A 23,890-nucleotide genomic window follows, 5' to 3' on the forward strand; every position below is an offset into this window, starting at 1 on the left:
TACCTCTCCTTTTATCGTAAATTGAATTAATTTATGAGAAAAATAATAAAAATAGTGCGATACACCCGGGCAGTAACATGGGATCACTTGATCAGTAGTCGAATGCTCAACTACTGTCAGCAATCTGCTTTTTTCTAAGAAGAAGATATTTGTTGAGATTTTATTATCTCCCTTGCTGGTGCAACCTAAGATATTCCCCTGTAAAAATTCTTTGTCATTTATAAGAAAGAAAGACTATTTTAAGGATCGGATATATAAAAATATAAATTATCTTTGTGTGAAATTTGCAAAAGATAGGCTTAGCCGTTTTGGAACCTATGAGGAAGGAACTCACACACACACACACACACACACACACACACACACACACACACACACACACACACAAGTGACTTTTATACAACAATAGCTATATATAATGTGAGATTCTTGGAGCGGATACAAAAATCTTAGTCAAATTTGTTCATCCTGAAATTACTTATCTATTTGTCAATCAATTTATTTGCTACCCCCCTCTCTCTCTCTCTCTCTCTCTCTCTCTCTATATATATATATATATATATATATATATATATATATATACATATATATATATATATATACACACATGGTAGCTTCCTTTAGTCTTGACAGACTATGGATACCCACTATAATAGTGCCTGTGCGTGAAATGTTTGCGTAAAAAGGTTATAGTAAAAACAAACCTCTTTATATATATATATATATATATATATATATTTGTTAAAAAATTTTTGCCTATAAACTTCTGTAAGTTTTTAGCTACAGACATGAAACTTAATATATAGGGTATTCGAACCCATGCGAAAGTATATTTGGGGAAAATCGGTGCAAAAGTGTGATAATAAAAATAAATGGAATTTGCCAGGTGAAGGTCGAGCGACGACATAACGAATATGCATGCGTAACGTAATAGCTATTGTTTCATGTTTTAATTTTTAGCCTTGCAACAAACATGTCTTCATAGCTCAGGCAGTAATGCCAAAGGAAAAAATAAATCGTAAGCTAAACATTTTAGTTTCAATTCTCGGTGGTGTCGCAAAAGTTATTTTTAAAAAACTTTTTTAAATCATTACTATATATTGGATCCAATATAATATAATAATAAATACGAAATCTGCATTAATAAAAATATCATATTTAAGCGTATTTTACGACCGGGCAATGCCGGGCGTCCTGCTAGTCTGTCTGTCTGTCTGTCTGTCTGTCTGTCTCTCTCTCTCTCTCTCTCTCTCTCTCTCTCTCTCTATATATATATATATATATATATATATATATATATTTATACTTCAGAATAAAATTATCTAATAATTAACTAGTATGGAAACCTGTGATTATAAGTTTTACTGGCAGTAATATTATATATATATATATATATATATATATATATATATATATATATATATATATATATATAGTCATCGACATACAGTCCTGTTTCGTTGTATCACAACTCATCAGTGCCGCTAGACTAGCATCTCTCCCAAGCCAAGGATTGAACCTAGAACCGTCGTGTTGACAGTCGGCAGTTCTCCCATATATATATATATATATATATATATATATATATATATATATATATATATATATATATATATATATATATATATATATATATGCATGAGAATATGATACTTTTCACTCCATGTTTCTTTCCTATCAGATCCCTCCACGACATTGTCAAAATCCGGTAAATCATCTTTGATCCAATTGTAAGTCCCTTTTGACTTGCTTACCTATGAGGGCAGATTTGTCAGTTTTTAATATGGGCAATGTCCAGCACCTTTGAAAGGGACAAAAAGTTGCCTCATTTGACACTGACCATTATGAAGTGTAGTATTTTCTTTGACGAGATTATTTTCATTAAATTATTTAATATCGACTTATGTTTTATATTAATCATTTATTTTAAATTCTTTTCAAATAAAATTGTATTAAAATTTTGAACAATTTATTTGTTTTCATTACTAAAAAGCTCCTTTCAGAACAGTGGGAGACAAAAGAAAGTACCCGAAAATGTTAGGATCGCATAACTTTTTTGGATAAAAACAAGTAATAAAATAAAACAAAACATTAATTATCCGAACATTTATTGAATTAAAATAAAATTTAGAAAATTCTGAAATTTGAAAGTTATCATTATATGAAAATGTTTAAAAGAATTTTTTATTGGAAGTGTGTGACATTTTATTTTGAAAACTGTTTTTACAAAATTTCAACTTTCATAATGAATAAAAGCACTTTCAGATTTTTTTCAATTTTATTTTAATTCCATAAATGTTCGGATAATTAATGTTTGACACGCTTTTTGGTTATTTTTTGTCCCCTTCTCAAAAATGAAGAAACATTGTCCACAGTAACGAAAATACATGAGAATCAAAAACATATTTTAAAAGTAAAAAAAAAAAAAAAAATTTCGCGTGAAATAAGAAACATGGCCGCCAGCGATTAATATATAAATTTGAATTAAACTTTGACGTTTAAAAAGTAAAATAGACTTTTATTCCATGAAAAGAATTCTTAAATGAACATTGGATTTCATTGAAATTGTGTGCGAAAACCAATAGATGAGATATTCAAATGGCCCCTATTCTAGAATTGAACTGAAAAAGGTTCACTAATTGTTGTACTAAAAATGGTTGTGAGTTGGAATTATGTTTATGAGCAATAAAATTCTGTTGAAATTCATTTCATTGTAAATAACTGATAATATCCTGTACCTCTACAAAGCCAACATTCTCCTATCGCGTACTGTTGCCGTATCTGGTCTAGTGCATCTACCACTTATCTATTCCTCTTAGACAGGTCCAAAATCGGTTCCGCACTATCGACCAAAATCTAATTCCTGTCACATCGTCACAATGGACTTTGGAATTCCATCCCAGTCTCCTGTTTCCTTGACTGTATTGACATGCAGAAATTTTAATCTAATGGGAACTGACATCTCGCTGCTCAGCTCCTTATGGTCCCTTGTTAAACATGATGCCAAATAGTAGCCCCTTACGCCCAAGTTGCAATGTGCCTTGTTGAGTTGATTAAGAGAAAAAATCTCACCATACATTAGAACATTGCCGTTTTCTCTCACACCAAAAACTGTTTTCTATTTAAGGAATATTAACATTAAAAACACACGAAACCATTTTTTTATTCAACAATTAAATTTGGCGTGAAAAAATGTCGATTGTTTAAAAGAAAAAATGGCTTAACATCACCGGCAATGTTTCATTTCTGTGATTGTTTTACAAATACTTCCATAGAATGTGCTCCGACAAACGTGCTACACTTGTACGACTCCTTAACATAAATACCCTCGAACCACCCGATTAGCTGCAAATTCCGCTCCCTTCACGGTGTTAGTAACTTTTCTACTTTAATTGCTTTTTTTTAAAGCATCCCCCCTCCCCAAGAAAATATCGTATTCCCTAAATTACGTAAATTGATCAAATAGTCTTATTTTTATAAAGAAAATTTAAAAAGTGATTTAGCTTAAGTATGGTTTTCTAAAATGTCGATTTGGAGTTATCTTCCTTGCTCCTTCAATCTGTTTTCAAAATTGCGTCGCTCGTACTTAACCATAACATTTGATTATCTTATTTAAAACAAAACTACTTAAATTGATTGGTGTACTTAAAGTAAAGTACTTAAAGTAAAATACTTAAAGTAAGGTACTTAAAGTAAGGCACTTAAAGTAAAGTACTTAAAGTAAAGTACTTAAAGTAAAATACTTAAAGTAAAATACTTAAAGTAAAATACTTAAAGTAAAATACCTAAAGCAAAGTACTTAAAGTAAAATACTTAAAGTAAAATACTTAAAGTAAAATACTTAAAGTAAAATACTTAAAGTAAAGTACTTAAAGTAAAATACTTAAAGTACAATACTTAAAGTAAAATACTTAAAGTAAAGTACTTAATAAAATACTTACAGTAAAATACTTAAAGTAAAGTACTTAAAGTAAAGTACTTAAAGTAAAATACTTGAAGTAAAATACTTAAAGTAAAATACTTAAAGTAAAATACATAAAGTAAAGTACTTAAAGTAAAGTACTTAAAGTAAAATACTTAAAGTAAAATACTTAAAGTAAAATACTTAAAGTAAAGTACTTAAAGTAAAATACTTAAAGTAAGGCACTTAAAGTAAAGTACTTAAAGTAAAATACTTAAAGTAAAATACTTAAAGTAAAATAATTAAAGTAAAATACTTAAAGTAAAGTATTTAAAGTAAGGTACTTAAAGTAAGGCACTAAAAGTAAAGTACTTAAAGTTAAGTACTTAAAGTAAAATAATTAAAACAAAATACTTAAAGTAAAATAATTAATGTAAAGTACTTAAAGTTAAGTACTTAAAGTAAAATACTAAAAGTAAGGTACTTAACATAAGGCACTTAAAGTAAAGTACTTAAAGTATAGTACTGAAAGTAAAATACGTAAAGTAAAATACTTTAAGTAAAGTATTTAAAGTAAAGTACTTAAAGTAAAGTATTTAAAGTAAAGTATTTAAAGTAAAGTACTTAAAGTAAAATACTTTAAGTAAAGTACTTAAAGTAAAATACTCAAAGTAAAGTTCTTAAAGTAAAATACTTAAAGTATTTAAAGTAAAGTACTTAAAGTAAAGTATTTAAAGTAAGGTACTTAAAGTAAAGTACTTAAAGTAAAGTACTTAAAGTAAAATACTTAAATAAGGTACTTAAAGGAAAATACTTAAAGTAAAATACTTAAAGTAAGGTACTTAAAGTAAAATACTTTAAGTAAAATACTTAAAGTAAAATACTTAAAGTAAAATACTTAAAGTAAAGTATTTAAAGTAAAGTACTTAAAGTAAAATACTTAAAGTAAAATACTTAAAGTAAAGTATTTACAGTAAAGTACTTAAAGTAAAATACTTAAAGTAAAATACTTAAAGTAAAGTATTTAAAGTAAAGTACTTAAAGTAAAATACTTAAAGTAAAATACTTAAAGTAAAGTATTTAAAGTAAAGTAATTAAAGTAAAATACTTAAAGTAAAATACTTAAAGTAAAGTATTTAAAGTAAAGTACTTAAAGTAAAGTACTTAAAGTAAAGTATTTAAAGTAAAGTATTTAAAGTAAAATACTTAAAGTAAAGTACTTAAAGTAAAATACTTAAAGTAAAGTATTTAAAGTAAAGTACTTAAAGTAAAATACTTAAAGTAAAGTACTTAAAGTAAAATACTTAAAGTAAAGTATTTAAAGTAAAGTACTTAAAGTAAAGTACTTAAAGTAAAGTATTTAAAGTAAAGTATTTAAAGTAAAATACTTAAAGTAAAGTATTTAAAGTAAAGTATTTAAAGTAAAATACTTAAAGTAAAGTATTTAAAGTAAAGTATTTAAAGTAAAATACTTAAAGTAAAGTATTTAAAGTAAAGTACTTAAAGTAAAGTACTTAAAGTAAAGTATTTAAAGTAAAGTATTTAAAGTAAAATACTTAAAGTAACGTATTTAAAGTAAAGTACTTAAAGTAAAATACTTAAAGTAAAGTATTTTAAAGTAAAGTACTTAAAGTAAAATACTTAAAGTAAAGTATTTAAAGTAAAGTACTTAAAGTAAAGTATTTAAAGTAAAGTATTTAAAGTAAAGTATTTAAAGTAAAGTATTTAAAGTAAAGTATTTAAAGTAAAGTATTTAAAATAAAATACTTAAAGTAAAGTATTTAAAGTAAAGTATTTAAAGTAAAATACTTAAATTAAAGTATTTAAAGTAAAGTACTTAAAGTAAAGTACTTAAAGTAAAGTACTTAAAGTAAAGTATTTAAAGTAAAGTATTTAAAGTAAAATACTTAAAGTAAAGTACTTAAAGTAAAATACTTAAAGTAAAGTATTCAAAGTAAAGTACTTAAAGTAAAATACTTAAAGTAAAGTACTTAAAGTAAAATACTTAAAGTAAAGTATTTAAAGTAAAGTACTTAAAGTAAAATACTTAAAGTAAAGTATTTAAAGTAAAGTATTTAAAGTAAAGTATTTAAAGTAAAGTACTTAAAGTAAAATACTTAAAGTAAAGTATTTAAAGTAAAGTACTTAAAGTAAAATACTTAAAGTAAAGTATTTAAAGTAAAGTATTTAAAGTAAAATACTTAAAGTAAAGTATTTAAAGTAAAGTATTTAAAGTAAAATACTTAAAGTAAAGTATTTAAAGTAAAGTACTTAAAGTAAAGTATTTAAAGTAAAGTACTTAAAGTAAAATACTTAAAGTAAAGTATTTAAAGTAAAGTATTTAAAGTAAAGTACTTAAAGTAAAATACTTAAAGTAAAGTATTTAAAGTAAAATACTTAAAGTAAAATACTTAAAGTAAAATACTTAAAGTAAAATACTTAAAGTAAAATACTTAAAGTAAAGTATTTAAAGTAAAGTACTTAAAGTAAAATACTTAAAGTAAAGTATTTAAAGTAAAGTATTTAAAGTAAAGTATTTAAAGTAAAGTACTTAAAGTAAAATACTTAAAGTAAAGTACTTAAAGTAAAATACTTAAAGTAAAGTACTTAAAGTAAAATACTTAAAGTAAAGTATTTAAAGTAAAATACTTAAAGTAAAATACTTAAAGTAAAGTATTTAAAGTAAAGTACTTAAAGTAAAATACTTAAAGTAAAGTATTTAAAGTAAAGTATTTAAAGTAAAGTATTTAAAGTAAAGTACTTAAAGTAAAATACTTAAAGTAAAGTACTTTAAGTAAAGTACTTAAAAAAACAAAAACTGTTTTCTATTTAAGGAATGTTAACATTAAAAACACACGAAACCATTTTTTTATTCAACAATTAAATTTGGCGTGAAAAAATGTCGATTGTTTAAAAGAAAAAATGGCTTAACATCACCGGCAATGTTTCATTTCTGTGATTGTTTTACAAATACTTCCATAGAATGTGCTCCGACAAACGTGCTACACTTGTACGACTCCTTAACATAAATACCCTCGAACCACCCGATTAGCTGCAAATTCCGCTCCCTTCACGGTGTTAGTAACTTTTCTACTTTAATTGCTTTTTTTTAAAGCATCCCCCCCTCCCCAAGAAAATATCGTATTCCCTAAATTACGTAAATTGATTAAATAGTCTTATTCTTATAAAGAAAATTTAAAAAGTGATTTAGCTTAAGAATGGTTTTCTAAAATGTCGATTTGGAGTTATCTTCCTTGCTCCTTCAATCTGTTTTCAAAATTGCGTCGCTCGTACTTAACCATAAAATTGGATTATCTTATTTAAAACAATCTACTTAAATTGATTGGTGTACTTAAAGTAAAGTACTTAAAGTAAAGTACTTAAAGTAAAATACTTTAAGTAAAGTACTTAAAGTAAAATACTTAAATGAAAAGTACTTAAAGTAAAGTACTTAAATGAAAAGTACTTAAAGTAAAGTACTTAAATGATAAGTACTTAAAGTAAAGTATTTAAAGTAAAGTATTTAAAGTAAAGTACTTAAAGTAAAGTACTTAAAGTAAAGTACTTAAAGTAAAGTATTTAAAGTAAAGTACTTAAAGTAAAGTACTTAAAGTAAAATACTTAAATGAAAAGTACTTAAAGTAAAGTATTTAAAGTAAAGTATTTAAAGTAAAGTACTTAAAGTAAAGTATTTAAAGTAAAGTACTTAAAGTAAAGTATTTAAAGTAAAGTACTTAAAGTAAAATACTTAAAGTAAAGTACTTAAAGTAAAGTATTTAAAGTAAAGTATTTAAAGTAAAGTACTTAAAGTAAAGTACTTAAAGTAAAGTATTTAAAGTAAAGTACTTAAAGTAAAATACTTAAAGTAAAGTACTTAAAGTAAAGTACTTAAAGTAAAGTATTTAAAGTAAAGTACTTAAAGTAAAGTATTTAAAGTAAAGTACTTTAAGTAAAGTATTTAAAGTAAAGTACTTATAGTAAAGTATTTAAAGTAAAGTACTTAAAGTAAAGTACTTAAAGTAAAGTACTTAAAGTAAAGTATTTAAAGAAAAGTACTTAAAGTAAAATACTTAAAGTAAAGTACTTAAAGTAAAGTACTTAAAGTAAAGTATTTAAAGTAAAGTACTTTAAGTAAAGTATTTAAAGTAAAGTACTTAAAGTAAAGTACTTAAAGTAAAATACTTAAAGTAAAGTATTTAAAGTAAAGTACTTATAGTAAAGTATTTAAAGTAAAGTACTTAAAGTAAAATACTTAAAGTAAAGTACTTAAAGTAAAGTACTTAAAGTAAAGTACTTAAAGTAAAGTACTTAAAGTAAAGTATTTAAAGTAAAGTATTTAAAGTAAAGTACTTAAAGTATAGTACTTAAAGTATAGTACTTAAAGTAAAATACTTAAAGTAAAATACTTAAAGTAAAATACTTAAAGTAAAATACTTAAAGTAAAGTACTTAAAGTAAAGTACGTAAAGTAAAGTACTTAAAGTAAAGTACTTAAAGTAAAGTATTTAAAGTAAAGTATTTAAAGTAAAGTATTTAAAGTAAAGTACTTAAAGTAAAGTACTTAAAGTAAAATACTTAAAGTAAAATACTTAAAGTAAAGTACTTAAAGTAAAATACTTAAAGTAAAATACTTAAAGTAAAGTACTTAAAGTAAAGTATTTAAAGTAAAGTACTTAAAGTAAAGTACTTAAAGTAAAGTATTTAAAGTAAAGTACTTAAAGTAAAATACTTAAAGTAAAGTATTTAAAGTAAAGTACTTAAAGTAAAATACTTAAAGTAAAGTACTTAAAGTAAAGTATTTAAAGTAAAGTATTTAAAGTAAAGTACTTAAAGTAAAGTATTTAAAGTAAAATACTTAAAGTAAAGTACTTAAAGTAAAATACTTAAAGTAAAGTACTTAAAGTAAAGTACTTAAAGTAAAGTACTTAAAGTAAAGTACTTAAAGTAAAGTACTTAAAGTAAAGTACTTAAAGTAAAGTACTTAAAGTAAAGTATTTAAAGTAAAATACTTAAAGTAAAATACTTAAAGTAAAGTATTTAAAGTAAAGTATTTAAAGTAAAGTACTTAAAGTAAAGTATTTAAAGTAAAGTACTTAAAGTAAAATACTTAAAGTAAAGTATTTAAAGTAAAGTATTTAAAGTTAAATACTTAAAGTAAAGTATTTAAAGTAAAGTACTTAAAGTAAAATACTTAAAGTAAAGTATTTAAAGTAAAGTATTTAAAGTAAAGTACTTAAAGTAAAGTACTTAAAGTATTTAAAGTAAAGTAATTAAAGTTAAGTACTTAAAGTAAAGTATTTAAAGTAAAGTACTTAAAGTAAAGTACTTAAAGTAAAATACTTAAAGTAAAGTACTTAAAGTAAAGTACTTAAAGTAAAGTACTTAAAGTAAAGTACTTAAAGTAAAGTATTTAAAGTAAAGTATTTAAAGTAAAGTATTTAAAGTAAAATACTTAAAGTAAAGTACTTAAAGTAAAGTATTTAAAGTAAAATACTTAAAGTAAAGTACTTAAAGTAAAGTATTTAAAGTAAAGTACTTAAAGTAAAGTATTTAAAGTAAAGTATTTAAAGTAAAATACTTAAAGTAAAGTACTTAAAGTAAAGTATTTAAAGTAAAGTACTTAAAGTAAAGTATTTAAAGTAAAGTATTTAAAGTAAAGTACTTAAAGTAAAATACTTAAAGTAAAATACTTAAAGTAAAGTATTTCAAGTAAAGTATTTAAAGTAAAGTATTTAAAGTAAAATACTTAAAGTAAAGTACTTAAAGTAAAGTATTTAAAGTAAAGTACTTAAAGTAAAATACTTAAAGTAAAGTATTTAAAGTAAAGTACTTAAAGTAAAGTACTTAAAGTAAAATACTTAAAGTAAAATACTTAAAGTAAAGTATTTAAAGTAAAGTACTTAAAGTAAAATACTTAAAGTAAAGTATTTAAAGTAAAATACTTAAAGTAAAGTACTTAAAGTAAAATACTTAAAGTAAAGTATTTAAAGTAAAGTATTTAAAGTAAAGTATTTAAAGTAAAATACTTAAAGTAAAATACTTAAAGTAAAGTACTTAAAGTAAAATACTTAAAGTAAAGTACTTAAAGTAAAGTACTTAAAGTAAAATACTTAAAGTAAAGTACTTAAAGTAAAATACTTAAAGTAAAGTACTTAAAGTAAAATACTTAAAGTAAAGTACTTAAAGTAAAGTACTTAAAGTAAAGTACTTAAAGTAAAGTACTTAAAGTAAAGTACTTAAAGTAAAGTACTTAAAGTAAAATACTTAAAGTAAAGTATTTAAATTAAAGTATTTAAAGTAACGTATTTAAAGTAAAATACTTAAAGTAAAATACTTAAAGTAAAATACTTAAAGTAAAATACTAAAAGTAAAGTACTTAAAGTAAAATACTTTAAGTAAAGTACTTAAAGTAAAGTACTTAAAGTAAAGTACTTAAAGTAAAATACTTAAAGTAAAGTATTTAAAGTAAAGTATTTAAAGTAAAGTATTTAAAGTAAAATACTTAAAGTAAAATACTTAAAGTAAAGTACTTAAAGTAAAATACTTAAAGTAAAGTATTTAAAGTAAAGTATTTAAAGTAAAGTATTTAAAGTAAAATACTTAAAGTAAAATACTTAAAGTAAAGTACTTAAAGTAAAATACTTAAAGTAAAGTACTTAAAGTAAAGTACTTAAAGTAAAGTACTTAAAGTAAAATACTTAAAGTAAAGTATTTAAAGTAAAGTATTTAAAGTAAAGTATTTAAAGTAAAATACTTAAAGTAAAATACTTAAAGTAAAGTACTTAAAGTAAAATACTTAAAGTAAAGTACTTAAAGTAAAGTACTTAAAGTAAAGTACTTAAAGTAAAATACTTAAAGTAAAGTATTTAAAGTAAAGTATTTAAAGTAAAGTATTTAAAGTAAAATACTTAAAGTAAAATACTTAAAGTAAAGTATTTAAAGTAAAATACTTAAAGTAAAATACTTAAAGTAAAATACTTAAAGTAAAATACTTAAAGGAAAGTACTTAAAGTAAAATACTTAAAGTAAAATACTTAAAGTAAAATACTTAAAGTAAAGTACTTAAAGTAAAATACTTAAAGTAAAATACTTAAAGTAAAGTACTTAAAGTAAAGTATTTAAAGTAAAGTACTTAAAGTAAAGTACTTAAAGTAAAGTACTTAAAGTAAAGTACTTAAAGTAAAATACTTAAAGTAAAGTACTTAAAGTAAAGTACTTAAAGTAAAGTACTTAAAGTAAAATACTTAAAGTAAAATACTTAAAGTAAAGTACTTAAAGTAAAGTATTTAAAGTAAAGTATTTAAAGTAAAATACTTAAAGTAAAATACTTAAAGTAAAGTACTTAAAGTAAAGTACTTAAATGAAAAGTACTTAAAGTAAAGTACTTAAAGTAAAATACTTAAAGTAAAATACTTAAAGTAAAATACTTAAAGTAAAGTACTTAAAGTAAAGTACTTAAAGTAAAGTACTTAAAGTAAAGTACTTAAAGTAAAGTATTTAAAGTAAAGTATTTAAAGTAAAATACTTAAAGTAAAGTACTTAAAGTAAAGTATTTAAAGTAAAATACTTAAAGTAAAGTACTTAAAGTAAAGTATTTAAAGTAAAGTACTTAAAGTAAAGTATTTAAAGTAAAGTATTTAAAGTAAAATACTTAAAGTAAAGTACTTAAAGTAAAGTATTTAAAGTAAAGTACTTAAAGTAAAGTATTTAAAGTAAAGTATTTAAAGTAAAGTACTTAAAGTAAAATACTTAAAGTAAAATACTTAAAGTAAAGTATTTCAAGTAAAGTACTTAAAGTAAAGTATTTAAAGTAAAATACTTAAAGTAAAGTACTTAAAGTAAAGTATTTAAAGTAAAGTACTTAAAGTAAAATACTTAAAGTAAAGTATTTAAAGTAAAGTACTTAAAGTAAAGTACTTAAAGTAAAATACTTAAAGTAAAATACTTAAAGTAAAGTATTTAAAGTAAAGTACTTAAAGTAAAATACTTAAAGTAAAGTATTTAAAGTAAAATACTTAAAGTAAAGTACTTAAAGTAAAATACTTAAAGTAAAGTATTTAAAGTAAAGTATTTAAAGTAAAGTATTTAAAGTAAAATACTTAAAGTAAAATACTTAAAGTAAAGTACTTAAAGTAAAATACTTAAAGTAAAGTACTTAAAGTAAAGTACTTAAAGTAAAGTACTTAAAGTAAAGTACTTAAAGTAAAGTACTTAAAGTAAAGTACTTAAAGTAAAATACTTAAAGTAAAGTATTTAAAGTAAAGTATTTAAAGTAAAGTATTTAAAGTAAAATACTTAAAGTAAAATACTTAAAGTAAAGTACTTAAAGTAAAGTACTTAAAGTAAAGTACTTAAAGTAAAGTACTTAAAGTAAAGTACTTAAAGTAAAGTACTTAAAGTAAAGTACTTAAAGTAAAGTACTTAAAGTAAAGTACTTAAAGTAAAATACTTAAAGTAAAGTATTTAAAGTAAAGTATTTAAAGTAAAGTATTTAAAGTAAAATACTTAAAGTAAAATATTTAAAGTAAAGTATTTAAAGTAAAGTATTTAAAGTAAAATACTTAAAGTAAAGTACTTAAAGTAAAGTACTTAAAGTAAAATACTTAAAGTAAAGTATTTAAAGTAAAGTATTTAAAGTAAAGTATTTAAAGTAAAATACTTAAAGTAAAATACTTAAAGTAAAGTACTTAAAGTAAAATACTTAAAGTAAAGTATTTAAAGTAAAGTATTTAAAGTAAAGTATTTAAAGTAAAATACTTAAAGTAAAATACTTAAAGTAAAGTACTTAAAGTAAAATACTTAAAGTAAAGTACTTAAAGTAAAGTACTTAAAGTAAAGTACTTAAAGTAAAGTACTTAAAGTAAAATACTTAAAGTAAAGTATTTAAAGTAAAGTATTTAAAGTAAAGTATTTAAAGTAAAATACTTAAAGTAAAATACTTAAAGTAAAGTACTTAAAGTAAAATACTTAAAGTAAAGTACTTAAAGTAAAGTACTTAAAGTAAAGTACTTAAAGTAAAATACTTTAAGTAAAGTATTTAAAGTAAAGTATTTAAAGTAAAGTATTTAAAGTAAAATACTTAAAGTAAAATACTTAAAGTAAAGTATTTAAAGTAAAATACTTAAAGTAAAATACTTAAAGTAAAATACTTAAAGTAAAATACTTAAAGGAAAGTACTTAAAGTAAAATACTTAAAGTAAAATACTTAAAGTAAAATACTTAAAGTAAAGTACTTAAAGTAAAATACTTAAAGTAAAATACTTAAAGTAAAGTACTTAAAGTAAAGTATTTAAAGTAAAGTACTTAAAGTAAAGTACTTAAAGTAAAGTACTTAAAGTAAAGTACTTAAAGTAAAATACTTAAAGTAAAGTACTTAAAGTAAAGTACTTAAAGTAAAGTACTTAAAGTAAAATACTTAAAGTAAAATACTTAAAGTAAAGTACTTAAAGTAAAGTATTTAAAGTAAAGTATTTAAAGTAAAATACTTAAAGTAAAATACTTAAAGTAAAGTACTTAAAGTAAAGTACTTAAATGAAAAGTACTTAAAGTAAAGTACTTAAAGTAAAATACTTAAAGTAAAATACTTAAAGTAAAATACTTAAAGTAAAGTACTTAAAGTACAATACTTAAAGTAAAATACTTAAAGTAAAATACTTAAAGTAAAATACTTAAAGTAAAGTACTTAAAGTGTTGGTGTGCGATATTTTCTTTCAGTCGCAGTTACGTACATCATGCAGGCTTTTCTATAGTCTGGCGTTTTAATTTGGGGCGGGGGCGCATTCTGGACAAGCACCATTATTTTTCAGGACAAAAATACAAATTAGAACCAAAAATAAATATTACCGCAAGTCATTAAATACAATCTATATTCTTAACGGGACCCCTATTTTACAATTGAAACCTATTTGAATGTCTAGTAAGAATTCTCAACGATAAGTCACGTGATGTTTGCATTTTTTTTTGGCTCGGCATTAGCTTTTGTAAAATGAAAGTAAGTTCATTTATTTTCTGTTATTTATTTATTAAAAAAGGAAAGAAATTGGCTAATGGTTGCGTCACGTGATCAAAATGGACGAAAAATCAGATAAGCAAAAGAAAACGAAGAAATTCTCAGAAGAATAAACAACAACAAAAAATCGGTCAACTTGTTATAATGAATACGCACACACATATGCACAAAGACAGAAAACGGAGTTGATAATTCTGACGTAGTGATATGGGATAAGAGGGATAAAGTAGCAACTCTACTTGAAGTCAGTGTCCCCAATGACGTTAGATTAAACAAAGCTGAGAAGGGGAAAAGATAACGAAATGTCACGCTCTTATATACTGCACGAAAAGATACTTGAATCTTGGGAAAATTTTCTTAATTTTAATAATTATACTAGCAATTGGGTTCATGAAAAAAATTTCAAAATCTACCTGGAGAATATACCCAGTAAACCAAGTGCAAGAAAAATACAAACAATTATACTTAAAGAGGCGATTATAATCTTAAAAAGATCTCTCGGCTAGAGTGTGTAAAATGATAGGTCCATCCGCATCAAAGACAAAAATGTTAAGAACACTTTAAAAATTATAGATAGATAATACTATTACACGATATCATAATATATTATGCATAATATATTATAATATTATTACATGATATCATAATATATTATGCATAATTATTTTTCAGTGTTTACGTCAACAGTGCTCAATATATGAGCAGAGTTTAGTACTCGTATAAATAGCACAGTAATCCAATAATTATTCCATGAAGGATAACAAAGAAATCATGTAATTCTATCCTGTAACAACACATAGCAGAACAATATCGATAACTTACAGAGAATATCATTAAAGACCGGTTGGTCGGTACTATGCCGATGCTCAAAATGTATACTTAAACTTTACTTAAAAATTCACCAAAAATCAGGAAATTAAATTTTAGTAGAAATGTATTATTTTGTTTAAACAAAAATTCCTTTACTTAAGTTATTTTTACTTTTTTATGAAAATAAAGCATCGTAAATTGTAACAATTAAAAACAAGTTATTTTATTTTTACAGGAACATTACGAAAAAGCCCCTAAAGTCCGTATTAAGGAAGTCAATATAACTAGAAGAAAAATTAATTTCTCGAACTATCAGTATTATAATTGAATTAAGCATTGTTTATTTAATATTTTCACACAAAAACATTATAATTGCAAAAAAAAAATCCTTCTACTTTTTTTTTTAATTACAGGTTTCGCATGATTGTTATATGTAAGATTCTAATATTTTCCTTGCTTGTATGAATGTGAAACTTTCGGCGTAACATAATTTTTATATAATCTTGAAAAAAAAAAAAAGAAAGAAAAATAATTTAAAAGCAGGACATTAGAGAAATAATTAAATTAAAAAAGGGTAAAAAAAATTCTACAAACGTTCATGATAGGAATGCACGAATTCACGACTGGAGTTAAAACGACAAACTACACCTCTACCTCCCTTTAACTACCTGACGTCATTTTCAGACAGCCTTTCGACTTTCTTGACATTTTCGGCTTCCGTTTAATCTATATAACGAGGACTTGATTTTGTTTTGGTTGAACGAAGCGAGAATCTATCACTTTATGGGCTAATTAAGCTATTTTTGTATAAACAAGGTGTATTTTTTTTATTGACTTCTGTATCCTAGGACTTTACCAATTATTTTTGAAATAGACACAGAAAAATAATATTTATCTTTAAAAGGATTTTTACAATGAATTTATTTAACTTCAAAATTTAATTGAATTTGTTAGCTTGCAGGGAAAACTTTTTTTCACGTGTACAAATATTTTTTCCTTTAGGAAATTAACTTTAGTCTTTAATCTTTAAAATACAATCAAAAAGTAGTCGGAAGCCTACAAAAATATTATGATAAATCGGCTTTCAAAACTATGTCCCCCATCTTTATTTCGCCATTTTTGCTCGTACCTAGTTCTATGCTTAATTTAACACATATTAATAGATATTCTGTTTTAGATTTTATATTTAATAAGATTCTGCTTTTGTTAATATTGTATTTAATTTAACTCCATATGATTATTGTTATTAATTAGTCGTTTTGCTTACTATTATTATTACTTTTATTTTATTAGCGTGGCCGATTCGGCGTTGTCGTTTCGGCTTGCCCGATCGGCGTATTGGTTTGCGTGTGACCTATTTGGCGGCGGGAGGGGGGGAGGACGATTCGACGTCAAATTAGCACTTCGTCATTACAGTCAAAGTTTCTTTATATTTTAAAAATTAATATAGTAAAAGAAGATATATTTTTTCTTAGAATAAAATTGAAATAAAAATCATTAAAAGAAAAAAAATATTTGATTAAAAACCTTAAAAATGACCCTGTTTATTTAAAACAATACAAAAACAAACACAAGAAGGCAACCTTTTTAGGGCAATTGCTCTTGACATATCTAAGACCTTTGATAGTGTATGGCATGAAGGTTTACTTCACAAGATTTCTAGCTATGGTATAGCTGGAAATGTATTCTCAATTATTAAATCATTTCTTTCTGAAAGGATCATAAGAGTAGTAGTTGATGGGCAAAAATCAGAAGCTCGCAGTATTAATGCTGGAGTCCCTCAGGGGTAAATCCTGGGACCAACTCTTTTCCTGATCTATATTAATGATCTTCCAAATTACATCCTTACATCATTTGTAGACATTTATGCTGATGACACTACCATCTATGGTAGCACATCTAAGACAGTAAACAACCAAGTTCTCTCCGATTCTCTCTTCCCTGATCTTGAGCACGTGGTACAATAGGGAAAGGAGTGGCCGGTTACTTTTAATGCATCTAAAACCAAGCTTCTCTCTTTACATCATCAACGTTCTGATCCCCATCTGGCATCAGTTGAAATGAATGGCTCTCGTCTTGAGGAAGCCTCAAGTTTTGACAAGCTTCTGGGATTGACCTTTACTCCTGATCTTAAATGGAACAGGTACATCAAATCTGTTGCCAAGGCCGCTGGAAAAATGGTGGGATCCTTCCACCGATCCAGTAGATATCTCACTGCTGATGAAATTCTCTATCTATATAAGAGCCAGGTACGTCCAAGGATGGAATACTGTTGCCACATCTGGGCAGGAGCTGCTAGAAAGAACTTGTCCTGCCTTGATAGAGTTCAAAATAGACTTCGTAGTCTCGTAGGCGATATCCTTTTCTCTTCCCTGCAACCTCTATCTCACAGAAGAGATGTTGCGAGTTTGTCTCTGATGTATCGTTATTTTCATGGAAAGTGTTCGACTGAGCTTCAGTCTATGGTCCCACCTCGCCAAACGTTCACAAGAAACACTTGTCTAGCTGAAAACACTATCAATAATTCCCACCACTCTTTATCTGTGCCTAATCCTAAACGTAGATTCCACGAACAAAGCTTCTTTCTTAAAACTGCACGCCTGTGGAATGTTCTTCCGTTTTCCTGTTTTCCAGCTGACTACAATATGGTTGTCTTCAAGTCTAACGTAAACAAGTTCTTGATGAGCCGTCCCACTTGTTAACAAGTTTACCAAATTTCTATTACTAACGATTACTATATTGTTCAATTTCTACTGTACACTCTTTAACACTTATCCTCGAGTGGCCTCTTGGCCTTGATAAGTGGTGATGCCTATGTAAAAAAAACACTCAGTCGCCAACAACGACATTATATATATATATATATATATATATATATATATATATATATATGTGTGTGTGTGCGTGTGTGAAATTTTTAATTAAAAAAAAACTTCAAGATATTTTAAAGTTTGTAATTTAAAAAAAATTAATCATAAAATAATTACAAGTACGTCCAAGGATGGAATACTGTTGCTATATCTGGGCAGGAGCTACTAAAAACAGCCTATCCTGCCTTGACAGAGTACAAAATAGACTTCGTGGCTTAGTGGGGGATGCTCATTTCTCTACCCTGCAACCTCTCTCCCACAGAAGAGACGTTGCGAGCCTATCCTTGTTTTATCGTTATTTCCATGGCAGGTGCTCGTCTAAACTCCAATCTCTGGTTCCCCCTCGCCAATCTTTCACGAAAAACACCCGTCTAGCTGAATCCACTGTGAAAAATTTCCCCCACTCTTTATCTATGCCTAAATCAAAAAAATGGGTTCCATGAACAAAGCTTCTTTCTTAGAAGTGCACGCCTGTGGAACTCTGTTCCGTCTGCCTGCTTCCCACCGGACTACAACTTGGATGTCTTCAAGTCTAACGTTAACAAATTCCTAATAAACCGCCCCCTTAAGTAAACACTTCATCAAATCTCCACACTAACTTAATGTACTTGCAATAACCCTTATCACTGAGTGGCTTCCGGGCCTTGATAAGTGGTGATCACTGTGTAAAAAATAAAAAAATAACCAGAAAGAATTTTGACAAAAACATTATTTTTCCTTAAAAAACAGTTAAAGTGATATCAACATTAAAAACTTCGAACCGTGTTCATTCAAAACACATCACAAAAACAGACAAGAACACTCAATCGTCGACAACGAGATCATATTTTCATTTTGTTTGTCTTAATAAAAAAAACTTTAAAATATTTGCTAAAGATTTTAATCCTTTAAAAATTAATTGGAAATAGTTAAAGTGATACATATCATATATTTTTTTTAGTATTTAAAAAAAGTTATAAAATCTCGGTACTTGTACAGTTTAATCAAGACATTAAAAAATGAAAATATCGAAAAGAAAGGTTAAATTGTACGTATTCGTCATGGAACGAATTTCTACGAAAAAAAATTAACTTAATTTTATCAAGTAGTTTTTATTTTACAGCGAAAAAACAATTTGTTATGATAGCGAGCAAAAGGTTCGATTTTTAGGAAGAAAAGCTAGTAATAAAGATGGGGAGGGAGTGCCGGTGCTTTAACTGGAGTTATCTCCCCGTGGCGTGTTCAACAAATTTCATAATGGCTGACTTCAACGCGCTCTCATAAAAACGTGTTTTTCTGCTGTAAAATAAAAACTACTTGATCAAATTAAATGAAATTTTTTTTTCGGAGATCTTCAGTTCAAAACGGATACATGTAATATAACCCTTTTTTCGATATTTTTATTTTGAATGTCTTGATTAAACTGTACGAGTACTGAAATCTGTTTAAAAATGCGACTGGTGTGGTCAACGTCGAATTGTCCCTCCGCCGAATTGGCCACACCGTCGAATCGGGTGAGCTGTATCGATCAAGCCAAAACAGCGACGCCAAATCGGCCATGCCGAAATGTCACCATTCCAAATTTAAAGACAGTTGATTATTATTAGATTTAAGAAGAGTCGCTGTTTGTCCAAGGAGTACACAGGTGAAAATCGCAATTGCAAATAAATGAACACAAAAACTCTTCAGTATACTTACATATCATGCAAAAATAATATCTACACTAAAAATTTGAAAATAATTAACGAGTATAATTTGAATTAAAAATCAAATAAGTTTTCGTATATTTCCGATTCACCATGATTAAGGGCGCAAGACATGTAAATAAGATAAATCCGTTTGTCATTTCACCAGTCATAATCATTGGTGTATTGGAAAAATACAATAAAAACTAATTTATATTTTTAATTAAAATCTTAATCGATTATTTTTATCTTATTTTTTTTTGGGGGGGGGGGTGAGGGGGGCTAATAGTAAGTCTGTGAAAGAATTTTTCTGTTAATTTATTTGGAACTGCCATGTTTCATCTGCCTATTTTATGAACAAACACCGAAATGTTCGCTTGGTTATTATATTTAATTTAAAAATACTAGCACATTGTGTAGTTTTTTCTTTCAATTTTTTTACTTTTTTCAAGCTCAAGTTCAGACATCCACCTACTATCTTATATATTCCATCCGAGAGATCTTTTTAAGATTCTAACCGTGCAATTGTTTGAATCTCTTTTGCATTTGATTTACCGGGTATATTTGCCGAGTTGCTTTTGAAATTCTTTTTCATGAGTCCAGTTGCTCCTATGATTATTAGAATGATGGAGATCTTCCCAAGACTCCAGTCTCCATCATATCATACATTTTAGTTACGTAGTATGTAAAGTTGTAAGTATAGACTAATGTGTGTATGCAATAAAGTGTGTGTGTGTGTGTGTGTGTGTAGATGTGTTCTTCCCTTAGCTCTCTTATGTTACTTATGTTTTACGGAAAAATTATTCATCACAAGGTTTAAAGACAAAGATAAGTTATTCAATAAAAGACAAGAAACTTCCATTATAAAGAACATCTTCTTAGAAACCTATAATATCATGTTATATATATATATATATATATATATATATATATATATATATATATATATATATATATAACACCTAACGCACATATTTAGTTAAATATCTCAATCGATTTGATCTACCTCTGAAAACTAGATAAACCCATAAAACCAATTACCTACTTAAACCAAGTCAACCTAATTACTAAAACACCCTCAATAAAATATCTGCCTAAATGTATCTTCTCCAAACATGTTCTTGTGGTACAGTTATATAACATTGAATAGCCCCCCCCTTTTTTGTACTCGATATATGGATCTCAAGAGTTAACTAATCTTCTCCCTTAGCATGTATTGGGAGAATACTTAACGATCTGAATATCACCAACAATATAATTTAATAAATAAATCTCTCAAATGCATTTTAGAGAATTACTGAAAAAAATGGTATAAATTATAAAGATAAATCAGGTTCTCAAAAACAGTATAGTGATTTATTCTAGAAAAGACTATCTAACTAAAGGGATCACAAAGACTTATTAAGTAGAATTTTGGAAATTTTGAAAACCCCTGGAAAAACAAACGATTTATATACCGATAAATAAATAAATAAATTAAAATTTAAAGCACAATTATATATGTATATATATATATGTGTGTGTATATATATATATATATATATGTATATATATATATATATTTATATATATAAATAAACAAACTAAAGTTAAAATAAATAAAATCTAGTAAATGTCTTAAATAAATGTATAAATTCATTAAGATAAATTGAAAATAAAATAATTGGATATAACTAAAAAGTATATAAAAAATGCAGTTCAATTCGACCTCTAAAAAAATAGATTTGATCTTTAAAAAAGTTGTAAGATTCTAAAAATAAAAAAATTGAACGATTTCCCCCAAGTTGGAAACAGACAAATTGACTCTGATCCAAGTTTGGTGAACTACTCTAAATTGATAAATGCATTCTACCTCCACCATCTACCTAACTTGAAATTGTCTGAAATATTGTTTTACGACCTTCCCGTACTCATTATAATTTGTATTTATTTATATCCTCTTCAGTTTTTTCTTTCTTTCTTGTTCTCTCTAATTGACTACACGAACGCCCTCCTTCTAAAACTTTCTTCTCTCACCCCTTAATCTTTATACATCATGCCAACCAACACACTTTTAACACCCCTCCTCTTCTTAACGGAAAACAGCCATAAAGGTTATGCTTTCAATTTCATATCATAAGACCTTTTAAACCATGCTACACGTTAGACATGGCAAAATATTTCCTTCTTTAAAATTATAAAACGTTCTTCATGTTGTTTTAATTTTCAAAATTTTTTCTCGCCTGATGAGGTCAATACCTGATAAGATTGAAACGGTCTGCACATCGTAGCAATATATGACTATATTTACATAAAGAAAATAAAAATTATAAATTTTCTCTCTTTGATTGAACACTATCAACGACCCTTGTTAGAATTCAATGATTTAAATCTTTAGAATATTTTGCACCTGGAATATATATATATATATATATAATGCCATCTTTAATTTTATCCAAGATGTTTATAAACTTTATAGAACATAATTGCAGCTACTATTTTGATTTTTTCGGATTTATGTATTCATGCCCATAGTTTTTTTTTTTTTAATTTTGTTTTAAAATTAATGAGTTCTTATTCTTCTGATGAGTCAGGGCATAATAAATGAAAAAAATTAACATAATAATTAAAGATTGTTTCTGCACTACGAAACAGGTGTTGTCAAGAATTAGACAGTTTTACATTCTGAAAAAAAACCGGTAAACATGTTGGAATTTGGAATATAGACATTTTGTCATTTATTTGTATATGCTCTGTAGTTACATTTAACATACATCGAGCTTCATAAATAAAATGATTAATATAAATATAAGGGTGAAGTATAAGTAGATAAGCATATTTTCCCATAAACACACACACACACACACACACACACACACACACACACACACACATATATATATATATATATAAAATGGTAATTAGTAAAAACCGTAAGAAAGTGCTCAATACTATTGCAGAGCAAATATATGTTTTATTTTTTATTACCGTTTTATCTGTTTAGTTACACATGTTTCGGTTACCGAATCATATTAACGATCCAGTAACTTCGTCAGACATTACAAAAATGGTCATTATAATTGGAAAAAAATATATTAGAAGTAGCATGAAAACAAAAAAGAAAAGGGGGAAAGAAAAGGAAAAAGGGTAGGGGGAGATCGACAGCATTTTTAAGGTTTAATAAATATTAGACAGTTGTATAGGTTAGGGGGAGTTTAGGAAATTCAGCTAGACACGGATAAGAATAAAGGGAGGGTGGAGAGCAAAGGTGGGGGAAGAATTTCAATTTTAAGTTTTAAGATTTAATAAACATTAGAAGGTGGTAAGGGTTTGGAGGGTTTAAGCTGTTCAACCAGACACGGATAGGAATATATAAAAGGGGTAGAGAGAGAGAGAGAGAGAGAGAGAGAGAGAGAGAGAGAAGGAGAGAGAGAAGGAGAGAGAGAGAAGGAGAAAGAGAGGGAGAGAGAAAGACAGGGGGAGAGAGAGATAAAGAAGGTGAAAAAAAAAGAGAGGAGAGGTATAGGATGGATAGAGTTTTGGAAGAAAAAAATTATATATATATATATATATATATATATATATATATATATATGATGAAAATGATGGAAATAGTATTCCGACAAAATAGAGAAAATAAAAAGGAACAAACCGTATTATGTGTTCATCAACGTTTCGTCTTTATTTCATCCAGAGGAAGTCTCGAAATAAAGACGAAACGTTGATGAACACATAATACGGTTTGTTCCTTTTTATTTTCTCTCTCTCTCCCCCTCTCTCTCTCTCTCTCTCTCTCTCTCTCTATATATATATATATATATATATATATAATTATATATATATAATTATATATATATAATAATTATATATATATTTGTATATCCTCCTTCATCCATATCCTTATGATTCCATATTTTGCTATATTTATTCAATCCATATCTGGCAATTTTAATTCACTTAATTTCTTAAAAACCTTTGTCAATGAATTTAAATAGAAAATGCATTTAAGTTGGACGTAACCAAACCTGCGTTGAGAAGACGCATATTAGTTACTGCAAACAGCGCCCCCTCCCAATCTTCATAAACCTTTAACATGTCAAAACCCATATGACATATACGCAGCATCTCAGCGCGACAGTCCACAGCCACGTGTTGAATTGTTTGCCTCTCTCCCTCTCCCTTCAGTTTTTATTCTTATCTCTATATTTATTTCCCCCATCCCCGCTTCCAAAACTCTATCTATCCTATGCCTCTCCTGTCTTTTTTCACCTTCTTAAAACTTAACTGCTGTCGATCTCCGCCCCCTTTTTCTTCTTTTTCTTTCCCTCCTTTTCTCTTTTTTTCGTGTTACGTTTAATATCATTTTTCCAATCATAATGACCATTTCTGTAATGTCTGACGAAGTTACTGGATCGTTAATACGATTCGGTAACCGAAACATATGTAACTAAGCAGATAAAACCGTAATAAAAAATAAAACACACACACACACACACACACACACACACACACACACACACACACACACACACACACACACACACACACACACATATATATATATATATATATATATATACGGGGTTTATTCTCTTGTGTGCATAATACTTCACAACAGTCTTCCAGAGACTAAAAATTCAAACCTTAATAAAGGCGGT

General features: G+C 25.9%; 1 protein-coding gene across 3 annotated transcripts in view; it reads left to right on the forward strand.

Annotated features, from left to right (window-relative positions):
- The window catches only part of LOC145260657 (tryptophan 2,3-dioxygenase-like), a 172,081-nt gene that overhangs the window by 112,307 nt on the left and 35,884 nt on the right, over positions 1 to 23,890 (forward strand). The window lies entirely within an intron of this gene.

Source organism: Euprymna scolopes, chromosome 3, assembly GCF_053919585.1.
Source record: "Euprymna scolopes isolate OS-2025 chromosome 3, ASM5391958v1, whole genome shotgun sequence".
Classification (NCBI taxonomy): Eukaryota; Metazoa; Mollusca; class Cephalopoda; order Sepiida; family Sepiolidae; genus Euprymna; species Euprymna scolopes.